This window comes from Tupaia chinensis, unplaced genomic scaffold (genome assembly GCF_000334495.1).
Source record: "Tupaia chinensis unplaced genomic scaffold, TupChi_1.0 Scaffold000628_1, whole genome shotgun sequence".
Taxonomy (NCBI): domain Eukaryota; kingdom Metazoa; phylum Chordata; class Mammalia; order Scandentia; family Tupaiidae; genus Tupaia; species Tupaia belangeri.
Genome location: NW_006160148.1, coordinates 914,974 through 920,868, shown reverse-complemented (window position 1 = coordinate 920,868; position 5,895 = coordinate 914,974). Strand labels below are relative to the sequence as shown.

The following is a 5,895-nucleotide window of genomic DNA, read 5'->3' as shown; positions in this document are numbered from 1 at the left end:
AAAAAGGTTGCCAGAGGGAGTGTGTGTCCTACGGAGAGACAGGAAAGAGAGAGAGAGAGAGAGCACCCCCAATGGAGGAGGGTCATACCATGATCCCACAATCCCTTCTTCATTTCTTTCTCCTGTCAGGATTTTGGGCACATGTACACACGTGCCTGGAGAGTTTCTCAGGCTGCCGGGGCCTCTATCAAAACCATGCATTTGGTCATATGGAATACAGCTTTCTCTCAACCACCAGACTGCTGGCTGGCCTAAGAATAAACTTTTATTATTGAATATTATTATTATTATTATTTACTTTTTTTGTGTGTGGAGAGGTTGTTGTTATAAGGCGTGTGCACTCGCCAGAAAGAGAGAGACAGAGAGACAGAAAGTTAGAAATCACCCTCCCAGCGGGGACGGCCATGCTGCAATCCCTTCTCCTCCATTCTCTTCTCGGGGTCTTGGGCATGCACGCACGTGCACCTGGCGTAAGTTCAAGCCACTGGGTCCAGGACGCGAACCGCTGTTGACTACATGGGAGTCCAGCGACATAGCTGTTACGCCAACTGCTGGTCCCCATTTTTTTTTTTTTTAAATCTGACCAGAGAGGGGCAGATCAAGAGAGAGAGGGAAAGCATGAAAGCAAGCTGCCAGGTTCGGGACTTGAACTGTGGTCTGCCATGTAGGAGTCCAGTGCCCTTAACCACTATGCCACCTGCTGGCCCCTATTATTATTTTTTTAATTTGATGAGAGAGAGAGATAGAGCGAGCGAGCACAAGTAAGAAAGCAAGTTACTAGGTCAGGAACTTGAACTGCAGTCAACCATGTGGGAGCCCAGTGCCTTAACCACCATGCCACCTACTGGCCTTAAGAATAAACTTTTATCAGTTGGTATAACTGTAGTTTTACTATTAAAGCTTAGCAGTCAGGGACAGCAGGTGGTGGAGTAGTTAAGGCAGTGGACTCCCATGTGGTCGATCACAGTTTGAGTCCTGGACCCAGTGGCTTAAAACTCATGTGGACATGTGTCTATGCGTGTGTGCATGCCCAAAATCCCAGGAGGGGAATGGGGGAAAAGGGATTGCCTCATGACCAATTTCCCCTGGGCATTGACTTTTCACTTCCTGTCCCTCTCTCTCTCTCTGGCTGGCTGGCAAGTGTACACATTCTATAACAAAAAAATCCAAAAACTCTAAAAACCAGAGTCTTAGCAATCAATTTGTTCAGCATTGGAGTATAAGAACCGTAAGTATATGTTTCACAGTACTAGAATATTCCTGCAGTTCCTATACGGTACATTTAAAAAATATTTTATCTTTAGGTTTTTTGCCAGAGGGTGAAAGTGAGAAATGGCCATGCTGCAATCCTTTCTTCTCTCTCCTCCCTCGGGAGTTCAAGTGCTCAGGCACACATGCTTGGTGTGATTTCAAGCTCCGAGGCTCAAACCACCGTCAGCCATGTGGGAGTCCAGCACCCTAATCACCATGCCATCTGCTGGCCCCTGTACTGCACATTTTTCATGCTAAATAGAAGCTTTATGATTCCTGAATTTCTCATGACCTTTATGTTTATTCCATTGTCAACAATAATTGCATGATACTTTCTATTGTTTTCCCATTCTATAAATAATCATATTTCTGCTCGCTTTGGCAGCACATATACTAAAGTTGGAACAATACAGAGAAGATTAGCATGGCTCCTGCAGAAGGATGACACACAAATTTATGAAGCGTTCTATATTTTTGGCAGACTTCAGTTTGAGTCCAAAACCTGGCGACTTAAAAATCACTCCGGGCATATATACATTGTGTCCAAAATCAGGCACGAGAGAATGGAGGATAAGGGATCGTGGCATGGCCATCTCTCCTGGGGAGTGATTTCTCACTTGAAAAGAATAAAAAAAAATCTTTACTGAGATTAATGATATGAAGACCAGGAATTTGGGCAATAAAGGAAAATAAAAGCTTAGTTGAAGTTTTCATTAATATATAAAGCTGTCAAATATAAGACAACATTTAATTTTTTTTTTTTTGAAGAGGTTTTTGCTATAGGGCGCGTGCGCTCGCCAGACAGAGAAAGACAGAGAGATAGAAAGCGAGAGATTACCCCCCGGGGGGATGGCCATGCTGCAATCCCTTCTCCTCTAGGGATCTTGGGCACGCACGCACAGGTGCCCGATGTGAGTTTAAGCCACTGGGTCCAGGACGCGAACCGCGGTCGACTACGTGGGAGTCCAGCAACATAGCCATTACACTAACTGCTGGTCCCAAGACAACATTTAATTTTAAAAATATATAAAAGACAACTAGTTTTTGTATATACAAATATGAAATAGGTAAGACGTGGAAGTAGCGTTCTGGGATTTTCTGATCTCACACTGTCCTAGTCTAATAACAATAGTCACTAGATGGCGCTCTGCCTCTCAGGATAATGTTCCTGGAAATACACTCAGAAGGGCCTGTGGTTCGACTGGTTGTTTTTTACTGAGCCCTCACTGCGGTGCTCTGAGATAGGGAGGGACACAGGAAGTGTGAGATAGTCCTCAGAGTTTACAGTATAGCCAGGAGGGTGATAACAGGCCTAAAAGAAAAAGGTAATATGCTTTTTTGCTTTTATCTTTTTTTTTTCCTAATTTTTTATAGGGCACATGCACTTCCAGAAAAGAGACTCAGAGAGAGAAAAAGAGGGACAGTGAGAAGTCACCCCCCAGGAGGGATGGCCACGCCGCAACCCCTTATTCTCTTGAGACTTTGGGCACACATGCATGATTTTCAGGTCTCTGGGTCTAGGACTGTAACCGTGCAGCCAGCCATATAAGATCCAGCACCTTAACCTTCACACCACCTGCTGGCCCCAGGAGAAGATTTTAAGATACAGTTACTGGGGGCCAGAAGATGGTGTGGTGGCCAAAGCACTGATTCCCACATGGCTGACAGAGTTGGAGTCCCAAACCCAGCAACTTGAAAATCACACTGGGTATGTGTATGGGTGCCCCAAATCCCAAGAGAAGAATGGAGGACAAGGGGTTGCAGTGTGGGCATTCCCCCAGGGGTGATTTCTCACTTTCCCTCTCTGTTTCTAGTGAGCGCATATGCCCCATAGCAAAAAAACTAACCAAAAAAAAAACAAACAAAAACCCAAAAACCAAATACAACTCCAGGGGCTGTTCCATGGCCTGGTGGTTAAAGCAACCAGATCCTACATGGCCAACAGCACGGGACCTGGTGGCTTGAAAAACACACTGGGCACAAGTATATATGTGCTTAAAATCCCAAGAGGAGAGAGAAACAGAAGAGAAGGAAGAGACCATGCTCTGACCATTCCCCATAGGGGTGCTTTCTCCTCTCCAGCTCTGTGTCTCTCTGGTAAGAACACATGTCCTCTAGCAAATAAAAAAGAAAGAAAGAAAGAAAGAGAAAGAAAGATATCCATTTGGAGGGATGACCGAGTGAGGACACAGTGGAGAAGATGGCCATCTCTAAGCCAAGGGGGGCTTCAGAAGAAACCAGCCCTACCAACACCTTGATCTTGGCCTTCCAGCCTCCAGAAGTATGAGAAAATAAATTCACATTGTTTAAGCCACTGCGATACCGTTAAAGCAGCCCTGGCAAACTGATGTGTCGGTACTATCCCCATTTCACAGGTGAGTTAAGTGAGGCTAAGGAGGAAGCTGATTGTCCAGAACTACACAGCCAGCATAGGACAGAACTCGCTTTCAGGGCGTGGCCTGTGTACTTAGGGTTGAGAACACAGCATTGCGAATGCTTGGCACGTGTGTGGTTAAGTAAACGGCCGGAGGAGGAAATAGGGACAGATTTTTTTTTTTTTTTTTTTTTTTTAAAAAAGGCTTTTGCTATAGGGCACATGTGCTTGCTGGAGAGATGAAGAGAAGGTGAGAAATCACCCCCCTGGGGAATGGCCGTGCAGCAATCCCTTCTCCTCCATTCTCTTCTTGGGATTTTGGGCACGCACGCACACATGCCTGGGTGTAAGTTTTAAGCCACTGGGTCTGGGACTTGACTACGTGGGAGTCCATGATGTAACCATTAGGCCATCTGCTGGTCCCAACATGGACAGATCTCATCCCACTGGTGAAAGTGCAGACAAGCCTTCCTTAATCTGTTGACTGCCTCCCGTTTGTGCCCAAACCCGGGCGAGAGGATGGGGAAGCCAGAGAGGCCGGAGTCACCTTCCTTCACTACACGCCCAGGACTCCTCTGGCACCGACGTCCCGTAACTGGTCAATGATTCATATCATCCTCCACTCATCTTATTTTATTTTTTTTAAATAATTATTTTATTTGGGATCAGCAGTTGGCGTAATGGCTAAGTCACTGGACTCCCATGTAATTGACCACGGTTCGTGTCCCAGACCTGGTGGCTTAGACTCACGCCAGGTGCGTGTGCATGCATGCCCAAGATCCTGAGAGGAGAATGGAGGAGAAGGGATTGCGGCGTGGCCATTTCCCCTGGGGGGTGATTTCTCGCTTTCTGTCTCTCTGTCTGTCTCTGTCTTTCTGGCTAGCACACGCGCCCTATAGCAAAATCCTCTCCAAAAAAAGAAAAGAATTATTTTATTTGACCAGAGAGGGACAGAGCAAGCGAGAGAGAGAGAGAGAGAGAGAGAGAGAGAGAGAGAAAGCCGCTAGGTCCAGGACTTGAACCATGGGCGGCCATGTGGGACTCCAGTGCGCTTAACCCCCACATCACCTGCCAGCCCCATTGGCTCCATTTTTAAATGAGCAATAGCTCTTGTTACTGTAGAAATCTTTCTTTTTTTCTCTTTACCTTCCACACCCAAATTCCCTAGCTGATCAGGGTCCTTATCACATTGTCTTGTAAACGCAATGCTGGCTAGAGACGAGATAAGAGGAACCACTGGGCAGTGTACATTGGGATCAGAGCCTTCCTGTTAGGCCCTGTGGAATTACTGGGGTGCTGTGATCCAGTTACCCATGGACAACAGATAAGGACCCTGGGCTGGGCTGGGTGGTGTAAACTGTGAGTACCCTGTATGAATTAGGAGCTAAAGTCCTAGTTCTGACCTACAAGGATTGCTTACACCACAGGGAGGGTCACCACATTTTATCAACCTGGACAAACTGGGGTTGTCTATGTTGCTCACATGTCAACTAGCGGAGTGGGGGTGGTCAGGGCAGCGTGTACACTAATCACACCTGGACGGAACACTAATATGCATACAGCCAATCACACACAACACGGCTGTGGACACCGTCCCAGGGAAACCAGGAAGGGAAACTCCAACCACAGGGTATAAGAAGGGACCAGCGGGACCAGCAGTTAGGGTAATGACTATGTCACTGGACTCCCACGTAGTCCACCGCGGTTCACGTCCCAGACCCGGTGGCTTAAAATTCACACCGGGCGCATGTGTGTGCATGCCCAAGATCCTGAGAGGAGAATGGAGGAGAAGGGATTGCAGCGTGGTCACTCCCCCTGGAGGGTGATTTCTCGCTTTCTGTCACTCTGTCTCTCTCTGTCTGTCTGGTGAGCACACGTGCCCTATAGCAAAAACCTCTTAAAAAAAAAAAAAAGGGACCAGTAGTTAGCGTAATGGCTATGTTGCTGGACTCCCATGTAGTCGACCGCAGTTCGGGTTCCGGAGCCGGTGGGTTAAACTCACGCCAGGCGCATGTGCGTGAGTGCCCAAGATCCTGAGCGGAGAATGGAGAAGAGATTGCGGCGTGGCCATCCCCCCTGGGGGGTGATTTCTCGCTTTCTTGTCTCTCTGTCTCTTTCTGTCTGTCTGGCAAGCGCACGCGCCCTATGGCAAAAGCCTCTCCAAAAAAAAAAAAAAGTCTGTTTTTGTAGCTCTGTGACACCTGCTCCTGTCCTAGACCTGCTATGATCCCTCTTTCCTCCTAAGTCCCAAGGCAGCAACTGGAAAGAGT

General features: G+C 47.2%; 1 non-coding gene across 1 annotated transcript; it reads left to right on the top strand.

Annotated features, from left to right (window-relative positions):
* Window positions 1–1,620: 1,620 nt before the first annotated feature.
* LOC114009829 (U6 spliceosomal RNA) lies at window positions 1,621–1,727 on the top strand. The gene has a single exon (XR_003551228.1). It is a non-coding gene; the product is annotated as a U6 spliceosomal RNA (small nuclear RNA).
* Window positions 1,728–5,895: the final 4,168 nt, after the last annotated feature.